The 21,558-nt window shown below is 46.2% G+C and overlaps 1 protein-coding gene across 1 annotated transcript in view; it reads right to left on the minus strand.

Moving 5' to 3' along the window:
- The window catches only part of ZDHHC13 (zinc finger DHHC-type palmitoyltransferase 13), a 3,021,844-nt gene that overhangs the window by 2,463,821 nt on the left and 536,465 nt on the right, over positions 1-21,558 (minus strand). The gene's annotated exons all lie outside the window — the stretch shown is intronic.

The following is a 21,558-nucleotide window of genomic DNA, read 5'->3' on the forward strand; positions in this document are numbered from 1 at the left end:
TTTAATGCCCTGACAGAAAGAGTTGCAGAAGTACACACCTTCTTTCCCCATCTCTCTAAAGCTCTAGACTCTCCGTCAGAGGGTAGAGAATTTTTGGCAGTAGCGGCCGCAACCCCTTTAGGGCCCTGAGAAATAGTTTCTGGGTCTGCAGAATGGGCTTTATACAAGTGGAAATGAGAATCCGGAACCCTGTAGTATCTGTCAGGCTTGGCAGGGGCCAGAGGGAGAGTATCAGGGGCCGTACTGACATCATTGTACACATCATCAATTACATTTAGAACAGGAGGTATAGCTAAGGGCCTATGCTGAGGCAAATGCAAAAAGGTCCTTAATCTTTTTCTAGAATCAGAGAAATCCTGACCTTGCCATTGAAAATGCTCTCTCATGGAGTGTAGTGTCTCACCAAAGGAAAACTCCTCAGGAGGGGAGGCCGAAGGGATAGATTCCTCTGCATCTGAATCCTCATAAGGCGAGTAAGCCCCTTCCTGGTGGTCTGACAACTCAGATCCATCCGTGGAATCATCTGAGGAGTGTGGATCAGAAGGGTCAGTCCTGGGCCTTTTGTCTGGTGGAGGTTGAGAGGCCCTGTCTGGGTGAGGTTGTGAACCCCTAATTAATGAAATAAGGTCCTCAGCAAGGCTGAGGATCTGTGAACTAGAGGTAGGCCTCTGGGAAGTAGATTTGGGAGGCAAAGCTTTTGAAAGTTTGGCAGCTTTAGCCCTTGAAAAGGCCTTAATGGACATGGAAGCAGGGGGCCTAGCTGCCCCACGTGCAGGGGTAGAAATGCCCAAAGGTATGGTGTCGGACAATTCCTGCACACTAGCTTCGGTAGGTAGTTCTGAAGCCGACTCAGCTGGGGCCTCTCGGGCCTCGGTGGTCGGAAGTATGGTTTCGGAAGAAGGAATCGCCGAGGACTCTGTTTCGGCCGAAACAGAGACACTCGCGGTAGGCCTAGCCGTGGTTTCAGCGAAACCGGCGGCGAGTGTCGGTCCTTTTCCTTGCGTTTTTGACCATATGCGGTCGGAGTCTCCGACGGCATTTTATAAGCAAAAGCGGCTCCAAAAAATTCCTCTGCAAACTCCGACTGACGTCTAAGAGTTCGTCGGTTGAAGGAGGCACAGACTAAACAGGCCGATACGTCATGGTCTGGGCCTAAGCAAGGAAGGCAGTAAGAATGGAAATCCTTATGAGGTATTTGTTTCCCACAAGTTAAACAATTATTTACTTTGTCTGACATCGGCTGAGGCAAGAAAGAGTCCCCAACGGGCTACTTAGCTTTTTAGAAGTGCTTGGTAGCTGAAATCACTGGATCTGACCGACCGGCACTTGCGAACAGCTTCTGCTTCGGGCACCGCGCGGCAAGAAAGACTGAGGAAAATGGCGTCGGCTGATGCTTTTATACCACAGACGCTCTGACGTCGGGGAAAGTGCGACATCAGCCGAGGCCAGACCCAGACTTTGGAATCTGGCCGACCGAATGGCTGCCTGAGGCAGGACAACCCATATGTTATGACTGCAGATGCATCCTTGAAGGACATCTGGATGGAACTGGTCTGGCATAGGGTATTTAGCTAAGAGCTCAGTGACACGGGTTGATTGGTCATTTCCAATGTTTCCATTTTACTTTCATTTTTGTGGTACTTAAACCCCACATTTGCACTTATTTGTGCTTCGTGCAATGCCGCTGCGCTGTTTTAACCCTTTGCGAGGTATCTTAGCTACATTTTTTTCCCTAACCAGCACTCTTGTGTAAGTGTGGCCCTTCCTTGCAGCTACTGTATTGATTTTACCCAGCCCTACTCACACCTATAGGTACTCTCCTCAGATAGTACCTACTCTATTATTCCTAACCTCTCTTCCACAGATTCTGACAACCATGGACGGACAATTTCCTATGGTTTCTCCTGCTAGTCTGGTTGATATGGGCATCTTGAAACAGTGTAGCAATTGCCTCATGTACACAGACAACCCTCTACTACTACCACCTAGGAACACAATATGTCAGAGATGCAATTACATTCAGAAAGTACAGTTGTGTACACTTACCATAAATGTAGATGTTTGAGTGTATTCACTGGTACAGTCATCACACTTGGGTTATCCTGCCAGGGGCAGCCCTCAGTCAGCCCAAATACCAGAGGCTTAGTACTTCTGCATCGGTTGCTGTCGCTTCAGGACTCACGTCAGGTCATCAGAGATATAAAACAGGCAGCCGATGCCATTACATCAGTTTTTCTTGCCCCAAATGTCAGGCGCCCCCAAATAGGGAGATACGTTATGGTGGAAAAAACAAATACCAGTAGCCCTGTAAGGGGTTAGAAGGAGATAGAGAGAGAGAGAGAGAGAGAGAGACAAGGGGGTTGGAGGGTGGGAAACCAGGACTGAAACAGTGAATACACTTGAAAATTTACATTTATGGTAAGTGTACACAACTGTACTAAGTTCTTCGTGTTTCACTGTTGCAGTCATCACACTTGGGTTGATTCCCAAAGCTGAGGAATTGGTGGAGGCAGTCAAGAAGAGTTGGGGCTAGCTAGTATGCCCTGCAGGACTGCTGTTGCAAAGCCTGCCCTGGCTTTGGAAAAGATAGGCAGGTGATAATGCTTGGTGAAGATATGAACATAATTCCAAGTAGCAGCTTCCAGAATGTCCCTGGTAGGGACTCCTCTGAGAAAGGCTGTAGAAGTTCAAGTTGCCCTAGTGGAATGCATTCTGACCTCCTGAGGGGGTGGTTTCCCATGGTGCTTGTAACAAAAATGGATACAGTGTGCTATCCATTTGGAGATGGTTTGTTTTGATATGGCCTTGCCCTCTGCCCCTGGTGCAAAGCTGACTAGTAACTGGTCAGATTTCCAGAAGAGCTTAGCCCTATCCCGGTAGAATCTGAGCTGTCTGTGCACATCTAAGGAGTGCAGGATCCTTTCCCCCTTATTTTAAGGATTAGGGATAAAGGTTGGCAAATGGAGATTTGTTGAGAGCCACACTGGACACCACTTTAGACATAAAAGTAGGGTTAGTCCTGAGGGAGACCCTGTCAGCATGAAAAACAATGAAGGGTTCCAAAGCAATAAGTGCTTGTAGCTCAGATACTCTTCTAGCTGAAGTAATGTCCAGAAGCAAGGCTGTTTTCCAAGAGAGGAATTTTAACTGCTGACTCTGCAGGCTCAAAGGGAGGGTAGAGTGAGCTTTTCCAACACAAAATTAAGGTCCCAAGCAGGGGTGGGGGCTCTTCTTGGTGGCCTTAAGTTGTTATCCCCTCTCAGGAACTGTTTGATGAGAGGGTGAGAGAAGAGAGGTGGCTCAGTGCTGTAATGAGCAGAGATGGCAGAAGCATGGATCTTAATGGAAGAGAAGGACAGGCCTCTGTGGAGTAGGTCTGCTAGGTAATCCAGGATGAGAGGTAAGGATGGCTGTGCTGTATCCGCTCCTTTAGTCTGGATCCAGGAACAATACCTTTTCCACTTATCAGCACAGAATTTCCTTGTACTGGGTCATCTGGCTTCACGTATGACAACCAGTACCTGCTTGCTTAGGCTGGCTATTGGAGGAGAAGTCAAGGGATAAGCCAGGCTGCAAAGTTCAGGGTCTGCAATTGTGGATGCAAGATCTGTCCCTTCTGCTGAGTCAGGAGGGTTGGGATCTGAGGTAAGTGCCATGGTGGCACCGCTGACAGACTGCACAGTAGTGGGTACCAGTGTTGGTGTGGCCAGTCTGGGGCAATCAGGATAGCCCTTGGTCTTTCCTGCCTTATCTTGAGTAGTACTCTTGTAAGAACAGGCAGAGGGGGAAATGCATATATTGAGAGGTTTGCCCACTGGAAGGATAGGGCATCCACTTTCCAGGCCTTGCTATGATGTAACCTGGTGCAGAATTTGCTGAGCTAAAGGTTGTAGGGGGAGGCAAATAGGTCCACCTTCAGGGTACCCCATTTATAGGTCAGAAGGCTGAAGGTGTTGTGGTCTAAATGCCACTCATGTGGGTCTAGGAGATTTCTACTTAAATTGTCCGCCATAGAGTTTTGTTTGCCTGGCAGGAATTGAGCTTGCAGGTGAATATGCATGGCTGAGGCTGTGTTCCACAGGGTCATGGCTAGTCTGTAGAGTGGATAAGAGTGGGTTCCCACTGCTTGTTGATGTACCACATCACTGTGGTTTTGTTGGTTTCTATTAGAAGGGGCCCTGGTGAGAGTAGGGATAGTGTGCTGAACAGCTAGCATCTCTTTTTGGTTAATGTGCAGATGAATTTGGTTTGGGCTCCAATGGCCCTGAATACACCTGCTGTCCAGATGTGCACCCCAGGCATAGTCTGATGCATCTGTGGTTAGGGTCTGAGCGGTGTGGGGTTGTGTAAAGGGAAGTCCCTTGTTGTGGCTGCATGCTGCTGCCCACCAAAGGAACTCTTTCCTTAGACAAGGTATTATAGGTATGATAGTTTCCTGAGAATGTTGGCACCAAAGTCTTTTTAAGTGCCACTGCAGTTTCCTTATATGCAGTCTGGCATATGGAATTAGCAGAATACAGGAGGTCATGAACCCTAGAGCCTGCAGAATTCTCCTTGCGGATAGCTGGGTTCTGGTGGCCATTTGACAGAAGTAGCCTCAGGCTTGTTTTTCTGGAGTAAGGAATGCCATCTGGGATGCTGTGTCCAAGCTTGCTCCCAGGAATACAATTTTTGACTGGGGACTAGTTTGGATTTCTTTTCATTGATAGTGTACCCCAGGGAGGTTAGAAGGCCCTTTACAAATGTCAGGTGCTGCATCAGCTTTTCCTGACTGCCTGCCTGAATCAGGCAGTCGTCCAAGTAAGGGTAAATTTAAATCTTTTTCTGTCTGCAATAGGCAATGGCTAGAGCCAGGCATTTTGTGAAAACTCTGGTAGCAGTGGATAAGTGCAGAGAACTGATAATGCATAGATCCTGCCCTGAAACGTAGATATTTCCTGCAGGAGTCCCTGAGTGGGATGTGCAGATAGGCTTCCTTCAGGTGTAGGGTGGCTAGCCAGGTTTCTTTGGTCAGCATAGGTAGAAGCTGCTGTAGGGTGAGCATTTGGAATTTTGGTACCACCAAGAAGGTGTTTAGAATGGATAGATCCAAGATTGGGTGCCAGGTGCCCTCTTTTCTGGGTACCAAGAAAAGTCTGGAATAAAAACCTTGACCTATCTGTTCTGCAGGAACAGGCTGAATTGCCCTTATGGAAGCAGGGACTGAACTTGGTTTTGTGCCTCTGCCCACTGGTTTGGAGGAGGGTCTAGGAACCCCTTTGGGGTTAGCAGTGTGTGGAAATAAAATTTATATATATCTATAATAAAAGTAAAAACATGCTGTCTAGGACCAAGAATAAGCAGGTGCCAAATTGGAAGCAACCTCTCCTTTGTCTAAACAAGTAAATAAGGTCACTGGTGAAATCCTCTAACGCTAACTTAGAGCTAACTGGAGCTTTTCTCCCTTGGCCCCCACTGAAAATAGGCAAATGGTAAACAAACGTTAAATAAATAAATAAAATAAATAACTGAGTCCAAATTGACCATATCCACTAAGGACAATCACAAGGCCTTCTTCACATACATCCGCAATCTCAAAGGTAACACCCACATCTGCTCGCATACACAAATGCCGTACATACAGCCAACCTACTGTTCATTGAAAATTTTATGCCCCCCCCCGTCCTCCCCATCAGTAAACCAAGACATCCCCAGTACCTGCCCCCTCCCTTCATCACCAGGGAGCAGGTCTTTAATGCCCTCTCAACGGCAAAAAAATACAGCCTCCATGGGACCCGACAACATTCCTGGGCTGCATCCTACATGAACTACTAAGGCAAAAGCTCTAAGGCAAAAGCTCTCGGCACCATTAGGCACCCTATTCAACCAAAGCCTGAGCACTGGCTTTGTGCTACCAAATGGAGGACAGCTGCTGTCATCCCTCTACACAAAGGTGGAGCGTCCACCGACCCAGGCAGTTATAGGCCCATCAGCCTAACTACACTGATCTGCAAAACCACAGAACACATTATCATGGACCTTATAAACAAGGACATTGCAACCTCCAAATGCTTGACCCTACACAGTTTGGCTTTGTCAAAGGGAGATCATGCCTGTTAAACTTGGTTAACTTCTTTCAAACAGTCATCAAAGCCATGGACGAAGGAAAGACAGTGCACACCACCTACCTTGACCTAGCCAAAGCCTTCGACACTATTCTCCACTCAAGCATAACACAAACTCTCCCAGCTAGACATCAACTCGTATGTTACCATACAGGTAGCTAACTGGCTCACTGATATAACCCACTCAGTCAAAACAGAAGAAGCCACCTCTAGTAGTAGACCCGTAATGAGCTGCGTACCCCAAGGATCGGTCTTGGAGCCTCTACTGTTTGGGATATACTTTTCTGAGGTGCAAGCCAAAACCAGTGGTCTGTGGCTGACCATGTTTGCAGATTACTGCAAGCTGGGTGCTGTCTTAAATTCCCATAGTGATGTGAACATTCTCCAAGAGGGCCTTACCCAAACTAATGACTGGTGCCAGAAGCGTGGCCTCAAAATGAATGCCAAGAAATGCATCATTATCCCCTTTGGGGAAAATAGCATCCTCACTGATTATCAGATTAATAACAATGTACTAAGCATGCAATCAATCGTGAGAGACTTGGGCACTCAGGTGGATCGCAACCTGACTTTTGACCATCAAATTACCTCCATTGTACGGCTTTCTATATGGCCCACCTCATAAGTAAGGGTATTTCGTCCAAGAACAAGGAGGTCATAACATCCCTGTACTCCTCCCTTATCAGACCCATTATTAAGTACAATGCCTTTTTCAGCATGTACCTTGCCAAGCACATGCAGCAGCTGGAGAGACCACAGAGGTTCTTGACCAGGAAGGGTCTCAAACACCTATCCTATATGGTTAGACTAAAAGCCCTGTCTCTCTACTCAGTCTCGTACAGACTGCTCAGAGGTGACCTGTGTCTGGTATACAAGGCCGTCTCAAACCCAGCCTCGATGGAGTTGCTGCAAAACAGTAAGTCAAACTCCACTAGTGCAACCAGCACTCAAGGTCTCAACCTGATCTGTGACATTAATAGAACTTGTTGGCAGGATAGATTTATGTCCCAAAGACTCCCCCCCCCCCCCATCTGTGGAAGAGACTCCCTCTCAAAGTCAAGCAGAGTACCTCACTAGCCCTCTAACAGCAACCTGCATGACTGGATGGGAAACAGAAAATATACCCCTGGGATCCCACCTGTGTCCCTGCTGGACAGGGGAAACAGGTGCTGACTTTGTGAGAATGTTGGCAAAATTCTTGAATAGGCTTATAAGGGCCTCCAGGCCAATAACCCAGTATTGTCCTATGAACCTATGAATCCTGACTGAAATGTGGGACACTAAGAAGAGAAAGGCTGTGGACCGATGTTAATTTTACTTAATGAAGTTCTGACAGTAGGTCCCCCTCTGGAATCAAAGAGACAGTCAATAATAGCAGTGACACATAAAGGTGGTAAAGGACCCTGTATCCCCATTGTTATGTCATCCCATATCAATACTAAACCATGATTACAAGTGTTTCATGTTAGTATTAGCATGAAGATTGGGGGATAAACACCCAAAGCTGATTCAGAGGGACCAGACAGGTTTTGTAGGGGGAAAAAGGATGGCAGACAATCTGATTAAAGTACTGCTGATAAAAAAAGTTAAGCACAACTAAAAGGGGAAACCTGGCACTGGTGTCTTTGGATTCACAAAAGACTTTGACTAGGTTGCCTGGGAGTATATGTACAAAGTGATAGATGGGTGGGGACTGATCTGATTAGAAGGGTATATCAGGTGCACTAGCCAAAGTGGAAATCAGAGCAAGACTGTTGTTGTTTGTCTTTTGGCTTTTCTCGGTTAGGGGGTCGCCACAGTGAAACTCCGGTCCACTAATGATTGGCAGATGGTTTTTATGGTGTCGAGTTGCCAGTCCAACGCCAAACCTTCAGCGAAGGCATGCCCATTCAATGCATGTCTTTCGAACGCCCACTCGACTGGGGGAAGGATATGCAGACTCCACACAGAAGGCACTCCCAACCCAAGCAGAGAATCGAATGGGAGAATGTCTTGCTGTGAGACAACAACACTACCGCTGCACCACCGCAGAAGTGGAAATCAGAGCAAGATTATCAGAAGAAATTCAAATACAGAGGGTCATGCGGAAGGGCTGCCCACTGACTCCACTTTTATTTGCAATTTACTTGGAACTTTTGGAGATATCTGTGAGAAGGAATACAGAAGAAAATTACCTTGTATGTCAATGACATTTTACTGGTATTAAAAAAAGTTTGAACAGGTCCTCCCAAAACTATGGGACAAATAAACACAGAGAAAACTATGGCAGTTCTAGTAGGAGAGACAGAGATACAAAACAGAAAAGAGGAAATAGAGGGATATGGCATATTTGGTGATATGTTTAGGATAAGTGGTAGATCAGAAAAAGTAACATACCAGAAAATATTGAAAAAGATAAAAAAAAAATGTTACAAGAGTGAACAACAACAAAGTTTGAAATGGACCAAAAATTTCAAGGGCTGAGAATGTGCATCATACCTAAATCTATATATACAGATCAGGCCTTTTGGAATACACTAAAAAACACACACTTGAAAAAAGTTAAGCAGTTGATGAGAGACTTTATCTGTAATGGGGAAGGGCTAAGGGTAGAGTGGCAGAAACCTGACCCAAAGAATAGAAACAAGGGACCTGCGTATTCCAGACATATCACAGAACTTAGGGTAGTGTGGCAGAAACCTGACCCAAAGAATAGAAACAAGGGACCTGCGTATTCCAGACATATCACAGAACCTAGGGTAGAGTGGCAGAAACCTGACCCAAAGAATAGAAACAAGGGACCTGTGTATTCCAGACATATCACAGAACCTAGGGTAGTGTGGCAGAAACCTGACCCAAAGAATAGAAACAAGGGACCTGCGTATTCCAGACATATCACAGAACCTAGGGTAGAGTGGCAGAAACCTGACCCAAAGAATAGAAACAAGGGCCCTGAGTATTCCAGACATATCACAGAACCTAGGGTAGTGTGGCAGAAACCTGACCCAAAGAATAGAAACAAGGGACCTGTGAATTCCAGACATATCACAGAACTTAGGGTAGTGTGGCAGAAACCTGACCAGAAGAATAGAAACAAGGGACCTGTGTATTCCAGACATATCACAGAACCTAGGGTAGTGTGGCAGAAACCTGACCCAAAGAATAGAAACAAGGGACCTGTGTATTCCAGACATATCACAGAACCTAGGGTAGTGTGGCAGAAACCTGACCCAAAGAATAGAAACAAGGGACCTGTGTATTCCAGACATATCACAGAACTTAGGGTAGTGTGGCAGAAACCTGACCAGAAGAATAGAAACAAGGGACCTGCGTATTCCAGACATATCACAGAACCTAGGGTAGTTTGGCAGAAACCTGACCCAAAGAATAGAAACAAGGGACCTGCGTACTCCAGACATGGGGAAAGCCAGGGTACCTTTTTGGCTAGGCTTGTATAGGCCCTAGGGCCAATAGACTAGTACCTACCTATGAACCTGTATCACAGAACCTAGGATAGTGTGGCAGAAACCTGACCCAAAGAATAGAAACAAGGGACCTGCGTATTCCAGGCATATCACAGAACCTAGGGTAGTGTGGCAGAAACCTGACCCAAAGAATAGAAACAAGGGCCCTGAGTATTCCAGACATATCACAGAACCTAGGGTAGTGTGGCAGAAACCTGACCCAAAGAACAGAAACAAGGGACCTGTGTATTCCAGACATATCACAGAACCTAGGGCAGTGCAGCAGAAACCTGATCCAAAGAATAGAAACAAGGGACCTGTGTATTCCAGACATATCACAGAACCTAGGGTAGTGTGGCAGAAACCTGACCCAAAGAATAGAAACAAGGGACCTGCGTATTCCAGACATATCACAGAACCTAGGGTAGTGTGGCAGAAACCTGACCCAAAGAATAGAAAAGTACAGTTTTGTACCTACCATAAATGTAGATGTCCGATAGATATGCAACTGCAGTCCTTACATATGGGTTGTCCTGCCTCAGGCAGTCCTTCGGTTGGCCGGATTCCAAAGTCTGGGTCCGGCGTCGGCTGATGTCGCCTCCTCCCCGACGTCAGAGCAGCTGGGGTATAAAAGCATCAGCCGACGCCATCTTCCTCAGTGTTTCTTGCCCCAGATGCCAGGTGCCCTCCAAGGAAGGCTAAATTTAGAAACTGGATAAAAAATTCCAGACATACACAACAGTAATAAACAGATACACCATAACAGATATCCCCAGCTAATTAGAAAAGGAGGGAAGTGGACCCAATATACAGAGGGGTAGGAGGGAAGGAAAACCTGACTGCAGTTGCATATCTATCGGACATCTACATTTATGGTAGGTACAAAACTGTACTATGTCCAAGAATGCAACTGCAGTCTTTGCATATGGGTTGAATACCATAGCCAAGCTGGGGGTGGTAGACTCCAAGATAAAGATGGTGTAGCTAAAATGCCCTGCAGGACTGCCGAAGCAAAGCCTGCTCGGGATCTGGAATATAAAGGCAGGTTGTAGTGCTTGGAAAATGTATGCACGGAGCTCCATGTAGCAGTTTCTAGAATGTCCTCTGTAGCTACCCCTCTTAGAAAGGCTGTGGAGGTGGCTATAGCTCTGGTGGAGTGTGGCCTGATATTGGCTGGCACCCCCTTTCCATGGGAGGAATAACAGAATCTGATGCAATGTCCAATCCATTTTGAAATTGTTTGTTTGGAAATTGCCTTTCCTTGCACTCCAGCAGCGTATGCTACAAATAGTTGGTCAGACTTTCTGTTGGCCTTTGTTCTGTCCAAGTAGTAGCGCAGTTGTCTGTGTATGTCCAAAGTGTGCAGCAGTCTTTCTCCTTTATTTTGAGGATTGGGGAAGAAGGTAGGCAGGTGAATTGCTTGATTTGGAGACACCCAGGATATCACTTTTGGCATAAATGAAGGATTGGTTCTTAAAGAAACTCTGTCCTAATGAAAAATGAGAAATAGAGGCACTGCCATGAGGGCCTGTGTATCTCCGAAACTCTTCTTGCTGAGGTAATTGCCAACAGGAAAACTGTCTTCCAGGAGAGAAATTGCAATTCTGAAGATGCTGCTGGCTCAAAAGGAGGAAGAGTTAATTTTTCCAACACGAAGTTGAGGTCCCATGCAGGCACTGGTGGTTTTCTGGGAGGTTTGATATTCTTTATCCCTCTTAGAAATTGCCTTAGCAAAGGATGCGAAAACACAGGTGGATCAGTGTTGTATTTTGCTGAAATTGCTGAAGCGTGTATTTTTATGGAAGAATAGGAAAGTCCATTATGTAGCATTTCTGCCAAGTATTCTAGTATCTGTGGGATGCTCATTACTGATGCATCCTGACCCTTGTTGGCATTCCAGATGTTGAATCTCTTCCATTTGGCTGAATAAGTTTTTCTGGTGGAAGGTCTGCGTGCTTCCAATAAGATCTGTTGAACTTCTTTGGAGAGAGAGACATGGGGAGAAGTCATGGAACCCTCCAAGCTGTCAGCTGCAGAGCTTGCAGGTTGGAATGAACCGTCCTGTAATTGTGCTGGGTCAAAAGCAGAGGCCATTGAGGCAGGGGCCACGGCTTGGTGCAAGTTATGCTCCTTAGTAATGGATACCAGTGCTGTCTTGGCCAGTTCGGAGCTATCAAGATGCCTTTCGGTTGTTCTGCTTTGATCTTCAGTAACACCTTGGTCATTAATGGTAGAGGTGGGAATGCATAGATTGTTAGAGAGTTCCAGTTGAAGGAGAGAGCATCCATTTTCCAGGCTTGTGGATGGTGTGTCCTCGAGGAGAACTTTTTCAGATGATGATTGAGGTGCGAGGCAAAGAGATCTATGTCCGGCCTCCCCCATGCATGAGTTATTTGTGGAAAAATGTCTGGATGCAACATCCATTCATGCGGGTCCAAGATGTTTCTGCTTAGACTGTCCGCCAAAACATTGTCCTTGCCTGGAACAAACTGGGATTGCAGCTGTATGTTCAGTTTCAGGGACCTTTCCCAAAGAGTCATTGCTAGTCTGCAGAGGGGGTAAGAATGAGTACCTCCCTGTTTGTTTATGTACCACATAACAGTGGTGTTGTCTATCTTTATTAGCAGTTGGCCTTGTTGAAGATATTTTCCGAAGGCCTTGATTGCATGAATTACTGCTAGCATCTCTTTTTGATTGATGTGTAGATGCACTTCCCGGGGAGACCATTGTCCTTGAATGCATCTGCCCTCTATGTGCGCCCCCCCATCCATGATCTGAGGCGTCTGTTGTAATGGTTTGGCTTGTTTGAGGTTTGTTGAAAGGCATACCTTTGTTTTACTGGCTTGCTTGGGCCCACCACAGAAATTCCTTTTGTAGACATGGAATGAGTGGGATAATTGCTTCTAAGTTGTGGCTGTGTTCATAGGTTCATACTAGGCTATCTGCCCTAGGGCATTTATAAGCCTAGCCAGAGTGTGTTTGGCTTTCGCCACCCATTTTAAATTAATTTTGCTATGCGTTTTTTGAGGTTAGTATACTGTGCCTCTGTCTAACAGTGACACAGAAGTGATAGCCGGGGTAAACCTACGATCTCCCATCCACTCATCAAGATTCCTCTTGAAGAGAGTCAATGTGGGACTCTGCCTAACCTGGACTGGGATTTTATTCCAGAGTGAAGGGAGCCTCTGGGTTATGAATCTGTCCCTCCAACATGTCCTATTTATTTCAGTGCTGAGGTTCAAGTCTCTCGGCATAGCTCGATGGGATTTGGATTTTCTGAGGTGCAGCATGTCCATTAATTCTGGGTTGGACATGGCTTTATACGTCAGGCACAGATTGCCTCTGAGCAGGCGGTATGCCACTGAGCAGAGCTGGAGTTTCTTTAACCGGCAGCATATGGCATCTGTTTGAGCCCTTTGATCCTCTTGGTGAGGTACTTTTGGGGTCTTTCCAGTTGCTGCAGGTGTCTGGTAAGGTACATCCCAAAGGGGCATTGTACTCAATTATGGGCCTGATGAGGGATGAGTAAAGAGGCGATGACCTCCCTGATCTAGATGTGAATCCCTTCATGATTAGGTGGGCTATATAAAATGTTTTTCTAACCACTTTGGCCACGTGGTTGTCAAATGAGAGATTGCTATCAACTTGGGTCCCCAGGTCCCTAATGACTTCTTCTGTACTTAATGGATTACCACCTATGTGGTAATTTGTGAGCACTTTGTTTTTGCCAAAGGGGATGACTATACACTTTTTGGCGTTTAGCTTGAGGCCATGGCTCTGGCACCAGTTGTCTGTTTCTATGAGGCCCTTTTGGAGGATGCTTGTGTCGGCTGGAGAGTTGATTATGGCACCCAGTTTGCAGTCATCTGCGAACTTGGTCAGCCACAGTCTTTCTGTGTTGGCCTGTACCGCCGAGAAATATATACCGAACAAGAGAGGTCGCAGGACTGAGCCTTGTGGGATGCCACTTGTAACTGGTTTGGAGTCTGACATGGCTCCAGCAATTCTAACTATGTGGGTTCTGTCCTTGAGCCAGTTTGCAACCCATCTAGTGACATAGGGGTTTATATTTAAGCTGGTGAGCTTATCTATAATGCCAGTGGGGTATTGTATCGAAGGCTTTGCGAGGTCCAGGTAGGCTGTGTGGACCACCTTCCCTCGTCAATGGCCTTGGTGACTGTTTCAAAGAAATCAACCAGGTTTAAGAGGCAGGATCTGCCCTTAACAAAGCCAAACTGGGTAGGATCCAGTGTCTGTAGGTCCCCAATATCTTTATTTATGAGGTCCATGATGATCCTTTCCATAGCTTTGCAGACCAAGCTAGTCAGGCTTATGGGGCGATAGTTTCCAGGATTCGTTGAGGCACCACCTTTGTGGAGAGGGACCACTGTTGCTGTACGCCACTCTCTGGGTACATATCCTGTAGTAAGGCTAAGATTGAACAGTAGTTTTATGTTTGGGTTTAGCTCTTCTTGGAGTTCATGTAGGACAGCCGGGACACCATCTGGTCCCATTGATGCTGTGTTTTTTGCTTTGGAGAGGGCGGCTCTTACCTGAGCATCTGAGATGTCAGGGGGGCAGCACTCTGCTGGGATAGATATTTGCCCTTTTGGTGGGGAGAGGGGGGAGAAGTTTGCATTGAACCTGTCAGCTAGGATGTTGGCAATGTCTGTGGGCTCGGTGTATTTTTTGTCATTTTGGACTGATTGATTGATTGAAACCATAAACTTTTTAGGTACCATTGTAGTTTTCTCATGTGTAGTCTTGCCAGTGGAATCAATGGAATGCAAGATGCCATGAAACCTAGGGCCTTGCAGGATTTTCCTTGCAGTCATCTGGGTGAGCTTTGCTAGGCTTTTGAAGTAATCTGGTAATTGTTCTTGCTTCTCTTCTGTGAGGAAAGCCATTTGTGATTTTGTGTCCAGTTTGGCTCCTAGAAAAATTATTTGTTGGGATGGCAGTAGTCTTGATTTTTGAATGTTGACTGTGTATCCCAAAGCCTGCAGTAAGTGAATGACATAATTCAAGTTTTTTGTCAAGGCTTGCTTGCTGTCCGCTTGTATAAGGCAGTCGTCCAGGTAAGGGTATATTTGTATCCCCTGGAGCCTGCAGTGTGCAATTACTGATGCCAGGCATTTCGTGAATACTCTGGGCGCAGTAGATAAGCCAAAAGGCAATGCTGAGAATTGATAGTGCTCTGACCCTGCAAGAAATCTGAGGTATCTTCTGCAACTGTGTCTGATTGGGACATGCAGGTATGCCTCCTTGAGGTCCAGAGTAACCAGCCAAGACCTCTTGCCCAGCATGGGAAGGAGTTGCTGTAGCATCAGCATTCTGAATTTTGGCACAATAAGAAAAGTGTTTAGAGCGGACAAGTCCAGTATAGGTCTCCATTGCTTTTCTTTTCTTGGGACAAGGAACAGTCTTGAGTAGAATCCCTGGCCTTGTTCCTGAGGAGGAACCTTTTCTATTGCTTTGTTTTGTAGCAGTTTTGAAACTTGTACGAGTGCCTCTGCCCTTTGATTTTGTGGCAGGTTTGGCATGCCTTGTCTTGTTGGTTAAGTATGGAAGTGGAACCTGTAGCCTTGGTCTATTATGTCCAGAATCCATTTGTCCTTTGTTAAAACGTGAAAATTTTTTGAGAATAAGGATAATTTTCCGCCTAAAGGTGCTTCTCTTTGAGCCTTGGTTGGCGGTGTCAAAGCCAAGTCATTGTGATTGTCCCTGTGGAGCAGTAGAAGTCCCTGCGCCACTTCTCTGATTAGTCGGTTGCCACTGGCGTCCCCTGTAGGAGCCTCGGTATTGCCCTCTCCCTCGGGCACGCCTGTTTTTTCCCCTTTGGAACTTGCCAGTGTCTGGAAAGGACCAATTCTTCTATGGCCAATTCTTGCTGAACCTGGAGGAAATCTTTGACTGTTTGCACTGATTTAGCCTTTTCCTCAATTGATTTCAACACATCCTGAGCATTAGCACCAAATAGCTTGTGTTTTTCCAGAGGTGCATCTAGAAGCTTTACTTTAACATGATCTGGCAATGCCTGTTCTTTCAACCAAGCATGTCTACGTATGATGGCCCCTGTCATAGCTGCCCTACATGAAGCTTCCAATGCATCATAACCACACTGAAGAAAATGAGAAGTTATGTACCTACCATAACGTTCCATGTTAGTTGTCTTCTCTCGCCTTCTTTCTTGCTTGATGGGTTCGGAGCCGATCCTCGGCTCCGACTCGGCACTTGCTAAGCTCGAGAGTCACTTTTACCAGCTCGAGGCAGCCCCATATCCCATGATGCAATGCGGTAAGTACCCAGATCTCTTTTGATGACAAAAGGCAATAGCACCTAGCATAATAACTTCCCAAGGGAAGAAAGAAGGAGAGAAAGAGAAAGGTCTGTCCAGGCCTGGGGGAAGGAGGGAGGATCGCAATAAAGAAGGCGAGAGAAGACAACTAACATGGAACGTTATGGTAGGTACATAACTTCTCAATGTTAAGTTGTCAACCTCGCCTTCATTCTTGCTTGATGGGACCGCGTCCCTAGCACCTCTATCCTGGGTGGCTCAATGGAAAGTACAGTTTTGTACCTACCATAAATGTAGATGTCCAAACAGGATAGCATCTGCAGTCCTTACAAATGGGTTGTCCTGTCGTCAGGCAGCCCTTCGGTCGGCCGGATTCCAAAGTCTGGGTCTGGCCTCGGCTGGTGTCGCACTTCACCCGACGTCGTAGCTGCAGTTCTTCGGGTATAAAGGCATCAGCCGACACCATTTTCCCTCAGTGTTTCTTGCCCCAGATGCCAGTTGCCCTCCTGGATAGCTAAATTTTTGGATAAATGCCAATGTTTCCAAAAGGTAGAAGGCAAACACAAAAAATAACATGTATGTACATATATACAAACAAATACACCATAAGAAATCCCCCCCAGCTAGCTATTAGGTGGGCAAATACCCTAGGAATACCACAGAGGGGAAGGAGGGTGGGTAATCCTGACTGCAGATGCTATCCTGTTCGGACATCTACATTTATGGTAGGTACAAAACTGTACTATGTCCTTCAAGGATGCATCTGCAGTCCTTACAAATGGGTAGAATACCATAGCCAAACTAGGGGAGGAGGAAGAAGAAATTATGGTGTAGTTAGGATCCCTTGCAAAACAGCAGTGGCAAACCCTGCTCGGGATCTAGAGTATAGAGGTAAGTTATAATGCTTGGCAAATGTATGCACGGAGGTCCAAGTAGCAGCCTCTATAATGTCCTTGGTAGCCACTCCTCGTGAAGAAAGCTGTGGTAGTGGCTGTAGCCCTTGTAGAATGAGGCCTTATGTTCTGTGGAATTTGCTTTCCATGGTAGGAGTAACAGAATCTAATGCAATTTCCTATCCACTTGGAAATTGTCTGTTTGGAAATTGCTTTTCCTTCCCTTCCTGTTGCATATGCTACCAGAAGCTGGTCAGTTTTTCTATTGCCCTTGGTTCTGTCCAGGTAGTAGCGCAACTGTCTATGTACATCCAAGGTATGCAGCAGTCTTTCCCCCCTATTCTGTGGATTGGGGAAGAAGGTAGGTAGGTGGATTGCCTGGTTTAGAGACACTCTGGATACCACCTTAGGCATAAATGTAGGATTAGTTCTCATGGACACTCTATCTTGATGGAAGATTAGGAAGGGTTGTACTGCCATTAAAGCCTGTAGTTCCGAAACCCTTCTTGCTGAAGTAATTGCCAGCAGGAAAGCAGTTTTCCAGGATAGGTGTTGAAGATCTGTTGTTGCTGCTGGTTCGAAAGGGGGGAGTGTCAATTTTTCTAGCACAAAGTTCAAGTCCCATGCTGGCAATGGTAGTTTCCTAGGAGGTTTTACATTCTTAATTCTTCTCAGAAACTGCCTGAGTAGAGGATGTGAAAAGACAGGGGATCGAAGCTGTATTCTGCAGAAATAGCTGATGCATGTATCTTGATGGAGGAATAGGACAGGCCTGTATGGAGAAGCTCTGCCAAATACTCCAGGATGTTGGCAATGTCTACCTTTGACACATCTTTCCCACTTTCAGTACTCCAAATGAGAAGCCTTTTCCATTTTCCTGCGTAGTTCCTTCTTGTTGAAGGTCTGCGGGCCTCAAGGATAATGTCTTTAACCCTTTGGGATAAATCTGGGTTAGTTGCTCTTATGTAATGTTCCAGGCAGTCAGTTGCAGAGTTTTCAGGTTTGGATGCAGGATGTTGTAGTCGTTCTGAGTCAACATCAAAGGAATCAGGGGTAGTGTGTCCACGTTCTCCCCTGAGACATGCTCCTCAGTAATGGATACCAATGTTGTCTTGGCCAATCTGGAGCTATCAGAATTATCCTTGGACGTTCCTCTTTGATTTACAGTAGTACCTTGTGCATCAAAGGAAGAGGTGGAAATACATATGCTGTCAGGCCTTTCCAACTGAAGGATAGGGAGTCCACCTTCCAAGCAAGTGGGTGGTATGTCCTTGTGCAGAATTTCTTGAGCTGGTGATTGAGTGGGGATGCGAATAGGTCTATTTGTGGCAGTCCCCATTTCTTTGTGATGGCCTTGAAGATGTCCGGGTGTAGCATCCATTCGTGAGCATCCGAGGTAGTTCTGCTTAGCATGTCTGCTAGGATGTTTTCTTTTCCCGGTACAAATATTGCCTGTAACTGAATGTTGTAACTCAGAGCCATATTCCATAGGTCCAGAGCCATCCGGCATAGAGGGTATGAATGAGTGCCTCCCTGCTTGTTGATGTACCACATGACTGTGGTGTTGTCTGTCCTTATCATCAATTGGCCTTCTTGGAGGAATGGTCTGAAATTCTGGATTGCTAGTTTTACTGCCAGCATTTCTTTTTGATTTATGTGCAGGTGCAGCTGATCTGGAGTCCATAAGCCTTGTATGCACTTGTCCAGCATGTGGGCCCCCCAACCGAGGTCTGAGGCGTCCGTTGTGATGGTTTGGCTTGGTTGCATGCTGTGGAAGGACAAGCCTGGGTTTGACTGGCATTCCTGAGCCCACCATAGGAACTCTTGTTTCAGGCATGGGATTAGTGGTATTTCGGTTTCTAAGCTGTGCCTGTGTTGAGACCATAAATTCTTTAGGTACCACTGTAGCTTTCTCATATGCAGTCTGGCATGGGGGGCCAGGATTATGCAGGATGCCATGAAGCCCAAGGCCTGCAGTACTTTCCTTGCTGTTAGTTTGTTCTGCTTTGTTAATGCCAAGAAGTAGAGAGGAAGTTGTTCTTGTTTTTCTGCAGTTAGGAATGCCATCTGTTTTACTGTGTCCAACTCTGCACCCAAGAAGGTTATTGTTTGGGATGGTATCAGTCTTGACTTTTTTAAATTGACTGTGTATCCCAGGGCTTGTAGTAAGCAAATGACTCTCCGTAAGTCTTGTGTCAGCTTGTTTTTGTTGTCCGCTTGTATCAGGCAGTCGTCCAGGTATGGATAAATTTGGATTCCCTGAAGCCTGCAGTGAGCGATTACTGATGCCAGGCATTTCGTGAACACTCTGGGCGCAGTAGATAAGCCAAAGGGCAATGCTGAGAATTGATAATGCTCTGATCCTGCAAGAAATCTGAGGTATCTTCTGCAATTTGGTCGTATGGGGACGTGCAGGTATGCCTCCTTGAGATCTAGAGTTACCAGCCAGTACACCTTGCCCAGCATGGGAAGATGTTGCTGTAGGGTCAGCATTTTGAATTTTGGAACAATGATGAATGTGTTTAGAGCGGACAGGTCGAGAATAGGCCTCCAATTTTTCTCTTTTCTTGGTACCAGGAAGAGTCTGGAGTAAAATCCCTTGCCTTGTTCTGTAGGTGGTACCCTTTCCACAGCTCTCATCTTTGTTAATTGAGCTATTTGTTTTAGAGCTTCTGTCTTTTGATTTGGTGGTAGGTTTGGCATTCCTCTTTTTACTGGTAAAGTGTGGAAATGAAACCTGTAGCCTTGGTCTATAGTTTGCAAAATCCACTTGTCTCTTGTGATATAGTGCCAGTTTTTTGAAAATAAGGCTAACTTTCCGCCTAAGGGTGCTGCTATTTGTTCCCTGGTAGGCGGAGTCAGAGCCAAGTCACTGTGATTGTCCTGTTGCAGTGGTCGTGGTGGTGTCTGTGCCTCGTTGGTTGTTGCCTTGCCACTGGCGTCCCCTGTAGGCACCACCTCTGGATTGATTTCTGCCTCTTGAACGCCTATTCCTGCCTCTCTGAGTTTTAGAGGAGTCTGGAAAGGACCAATTTTGGAAGGCCAGTTCCTGCTAAACCTTGGGGGCTGAACCTGTAAGAAATCTTTCACTGTTTGTACAGATTTTGCCTTCTCTTCCATTTTCTTCAGTACCTGTTGGGCAGGGGAACCAAATAGACTGACCTTATCCATAGGAGCATCTAATAGCTTTGCTTTAACATGATCCGGCAAGACCTGTTCTTTCAACCATGCATGCCTTCTTATAACTGTGCCAGTCATGGCTGATCTAAATGAAGCCTCCAGTGCATCATAGCCACATTTTAAGGAATGGTTACTAACCTGCTGAATGTTATTCACCATTTCTAGAACATATTTCTTATCTAAAGAATCATCAGAGGACAGTTTCTTAGTTAACTGATCGAGCATAAACTCTTGGTATTGGATCATATGAAACTGACAGTTCAAAGCTCTAGCTGAGAGAGTAGCAGAGGTGTATACTTTTTTTACCCCATCTCTCTAAGGACCTGGATTCCCTTTCAGAAGGGAGAGGGTTTTTCGCTGAGGTCGAAGCTACTGCCTTAGGCCCCTGGGAGATAGTCTCAGGATCTGCAAAAGGGGCCTTGTATAAATGGTGATGAGTGTCCGGGACCCTGTAGAACCTATCGGGCTTAGCAGGGGCTGAAGGTAAGGTATCAGGAGCAGTGCAAGCATCATTAAATGCATCATCCACAACAGGAAGAACTGGAGGTATAGCTAAAGGCCTATGTTGCGGTAAGTGTAAAAAGGTCCTAAGCCTTTTCCTTGAATCTGAGAAATCTTGTCCCTGCCATTGGAATTGCTCTCTCATGGCATGTAAGGTTTCCCCAAAGGAAAACTCCTCTGGTGGAGAAGTTGAAGGAATCGATTCTTCAGCATCGGAATCTTCATAAGGAGAAAAAGGAGCCTCTGGATGGTCTGTATTGTCTGAATCATCAGAAGAATCATCTGAGGACACTGGCTCAGGGGGCTCTGCTCTAGGTCTCTTTTCTGGAGGTTGAGAGGCCCTGTCTGGGTGAGATTGGGATCCCCTTATTAAAGAGATGAGATCCTCTGCCAGAGTAAGCATTTGGGAACTGGAACTGGGCCTGTGAGAGGGGGGCTTAACAGGCACAGACTTAGAAGTTTTGGCTGCTTTAGCCCTGGCAAAGGCCTTTATAGACATGGCTGCAGGAGGCCTAGCAGCACCACGTGCTGGGGTAGAAACATCCAAAGGGATAGTGTCCGATAATTCTTGTGAAACCACAGTAGTAGGTAAAACTTCAGAGGCCGATTCAACAAGGGTAGAAGGGGCCTTGGTAGTAGTCATGGATTCGGCTGAAGATTGAACCGTTTGCTCGGTTTCGGCCGAAACCGAGACACTCGCGGTTTGCTTAACCGTGGTTTCGGCCGAAACCGCGGACCGCGAGTGTCGGTCCTTTTCTTTGCGTTTCTTAACAATTTGAGTAGTCGGAGGATCCGACGGCATTATGTATGCAAAATCTGAGCCGAAAAACTGTTTGGCAAACTCCGACCGACGCCTAAGCGTTCGTCGGTTGAAAGAAGCACAGGCTAAACAAGCTGCTACGTCGTGGTCTGGGCCTAAACAAGGTAAGCAGTAAGAGTGGAAATCTTTATGAGGTATTTGTTTCCCACAAGTTAAACAGTTATTCACTTTTTCTGACATCGGCTGAGGCAAGAAAGAGTCCCCAATGGGGTACTTAGCTTTTTAGAAGTCTTCGAAGTAGTATTCGGTAGTAGTAATCTCTGGATCTGACCGACCGGCACTTGCGAACAGCTTCTGCTTTGGGCGCCACGCGGCAAGA

Source organism: Protopterus annectens, chromosome 9.part0, assembly GCF_019279795.1.
Source record: "Protopterus annectens isolate FY-2018-M chromosome 9.part0, PAN1.0, whole genome shotgun sequence".
Lineage (NCBI taxonomy): Eukaryota > Metazoa > Chordata > Ceratodontiformes > Protopteridae > Protopterus > Protopterus annectens.